General features: G+C 44.3%; 2 non-coding genes across 2 annotated transcripts; both read right to left on the reverse strand.

Moving 5' to 3' along the window:
• Positions 1-748: 748 nt before the first annotated feature.
• Positions 749-830, reverse strand: LOC123433706. Its single transcript, XR_006625033.1, has one exon. It is a non-coding gene; the product is annotated as a small nucleolar RNA Z199 (small nucleolar RNA).
• Positions 831-948: 118 nt separating this feature from the next.
• Positions 949-1,049, reverse strand: LOC123433723. The gene has a single exon (XR_006625050.1). It is a non-coding gene; the product is annotated as a small nucleolar RNA R64/Z200 family (small nucleolar RNA).
• Between the last annotated feature and the right edge of the window lie 2,249 nt (positions 1,050-3,298).

Consider the following 3,298-nt stretch of genomic DNA (forward strand, 5'->3'; position numbering starts at 1 on the left):
AATATATTTTCACCAAGATCACATACCCCAAAACATTGACCTTAATCCCAAACCACATTAGTGCAACAGAAATAAAAATGTACTCCCTCTATCCCAGAATAAGTGTCTCAACTTTAGTAAAGTTGTACTTGTCTGTGCCTAATACAACTCATCGTCTCATGTGATAACTATGCTCTGCACACATGATACAGTTTTTTTCTTTTTTTTCCAACCGGTCAACCCCCCACCTTTCCGAGGTAGGATGTCATGCTATTAGCTCAAATACTATATGATTTGATTAAGAGGATTTGCAAAGCATAAGCAGCCACAACACAAGTAAGATAAACCTATACATATACACATATGACAGATGACATATACAAACTATAACTTACATTAAGTGAGTGAGCAAACATATTTTCGCTGACTTGAATAAATGTTTTATTTTTGCAAGTGACCGAACATCACATCATACAAAAAAATCAACCAAGCAACATATTTCTGCTGACCCGAGCCATACATGAAGGTATAGGACGTGCATAAAACCAGTAAAGAAAATCATTTCAGACATAAAAAAGAAAATCGGTGCATGCATGCATGTCTGGGTTCTTGTCACATAAAATTTTAGTTTTCTCACCGGATCCAACTGAAATTGACGACCAACACAACAGTTCAACACATCAAATCATATCAGATTACGATCGATAGAAACGGGCAGGACTTCCTTCAGTATGTTGACATCATAGAAAAACACATGGTGAGGGTGAGGTGTCATCGGATACTTAAATACTAAGAATCAGAGGAGCTTAGCTCCATCATATTGTTGCAGTTTATTCCTCATCACTTGAACCACACAAGCAAAAGCATGCATGGACAACACAAGTACTCACCACTAACTATGGAGATAGGGAAACACAGAAGACGAATAAAAGCTAAAGTCTCGCAATTATCCAGAAGAAAATATGATTTTTTTTGCTCAGAATATGAAACATCATCTCATCAATGCCAAATAAATGGCATCTCCGAAGTTTGACATGCGTTGTAGATTTCATAATTCATCACGGAATTTTGCAAACCACAGAAACAACATTGAGAAAAGAAATCACATAGAACCCATAATCTCGCTACCACAGGCATCAACAGAACCTAAGAACTCCCACTGGGAGATCAAACTATGCATCCAACCACCATCATCCAAACAGAGCATGTAGATAGATTATGAACTGAGATGACTGAATCAACTGCTAACGTCTCAATTCTCACAACCACGGCGAGACGCCGACCACATCCTAATAAGCCCGTGGTAACATCAAGAACGTGGTGCATAACAGTAACAGAGCTGGAGATCTAGAACGGAGGACGTGGGAGGGAGGAGGAGTGGGGAGCTTACACTTGCGGATGCGGGCGGCGGGGTAGCCGCACGAGGAGCAGGTGCTCTTCTGGAGGTGGAAGCTGCGGCGGCCGCAGCTGATGCAGAGCGTGTGGGTCTTGTTCCGACGCTTGCCGAAGCCGGGGTCCTCGAGCCCTCTGAGCAGCCAGTAGAGAAGGAGAAGGGAGGTGGGATGTCAACGGTGGGGCTGGAGCAGAAGAGGTCGCCGGTGTGGTGGGGATAGGAGAGGAGGTCAGCGGCTGCGATCTGGGGAGGTGTCGGTGAGGCGTGCGCGAAGTAGGCCCAACGCGCGCCGTCCCAGACGAGGACCCGGCCGTCGGTGACGCCCGTGTACGGCCCGCGGCCGCGCGGGTCGAAGGCGACGCTCTCGGGGCCCTACACCTCGCCGCAGAACAGGATCTCCGCGCTTCGTAGCCGCTCGCCCGTGTCCGCGTGCGGGCGCATCTCCGCCGCGTCTGGCAGGTCCACCGGGTGTGCCTCGAAGCTCGGGAAGTCCACCATGGAGCCGAGCCGCAGCAGGTCCGTCGCGCAGATCGGATCGAGGGAGGCGGGGCGTTGGGTGGGTGGGTGAGAGGCGAGAGGATGGAGCGCGTGGGGCTGGGTGTCGGTGGGAGAGAGGGAACGAGGGGGGGGGGGGTCGGTCGATCTGGGGGAGGGAGAGGCCGAGGGGTAGGTGGGGCGAGCGGTTGCGCTGTGTGGGATGGGTGGCGGCGGCCAAGGGAGTGGGGAGGGTGAACGGGTCGGCTAGGGTTAGCCCCGTGGGGGGCTTTATACCCGAGGGTGGTTATGGGCCGGGGCGGTTGATGGCCAGCTCGGCCACTTGGCCCAGTTGGGCCAGGGGGGTCTTTTTCTTTTTCTTTTTTAATTTTTTTTTCTATTATTCTTTATTAGTTATCATTTTATTATTATTTCTGTTTTAAATATATAGAATTTTAACCAATTTTAAAATGTTCAATTTATAATTATAATTTATTAGGGAATTTTCATATCTCACCCGATATCTTAATCTTCGCATTCTATAATTATTCCTGCTTTGTTTTATTTTCAAAACTCAAATTCAAATTGTTCTGAACAACCTTCAGATTCTCATGAATAATGCGGACTTGATCTTCGGCATGTTGGATAATATCCAGCATCATTACCTCTCTGAGATTTGGGAAAACCAGTGACAAAGTCCATTTTAACATGGTCCCATTTCCATCACCTTTTCGGGTGAATAGACAATGGTGTGTCGTGAGCTTCTTTCATCACCTTTCTGGTCATCCTGAGATTTTCTTTTTTATTTGGTACGAATAGGCGACACTTGAAATAACAAACTTGTAATACGGTAATTATTTATAAAAAGTGTTCTAAAAAATGAGCTATCATGCGTGAAGATTCATGGCCTTCAAGCCAAATGATCAATCTTATGGCCACATTCATGGCATAGTTTGTTCAAAAGATCTAATATTGTGCACAAGGGTGCATATTGGAATGGCAAACAATGTTGCTTAAGGAAGTTTTCTATTTTCTTGTATGAAAAATTCATTTTCCATTTTTCAAGTGCCCAAAATGAGTTTTTTTGTGAAGGACCTACCATATATTTGTAGCAAAATTGGACCAAATCATTTTTCTAACATACTAGAACATATTTAATGTACAACTAACCAAATGGTTGGGTGTTAAAGGCTTTTATCGACCTCTCGTAAAAAAGACAAATTTTTGTTGAATGAGCTGAAAGCGGGTCAAATTTGAACTGCAGCTACATTATAGTTTGCTCTATTTGTTTTCCTAAAAACAATTTCTAGGTACAAAAGTATCTATTTAATCATAGAAACATCAAAACATTTCCAAGATTCAACCACTAGGTATGAACGGTCATACCCGCTGTTTTGACAGCGTTTTGAAATGGCCATGAAAAAATTCAAAACAAATTCAAAAAAATGGAAA

The sequence above is a fragment of the Hordeum vulgare genome, chromosome 2H (genome assembly GCF_904849725.1).
Source record: "Hordeum vulgare subsp. vulgare chromosome 2H, MorexV3_pseudomolecules_assembly, whole genome shotgun sequence".
Lineage (NCBI taxonomy): Eukaryota > Viridiplantae > Streptophyta > Magnoliopsida > Poales > Poaceae > Hordeum > Hordeum vulgare.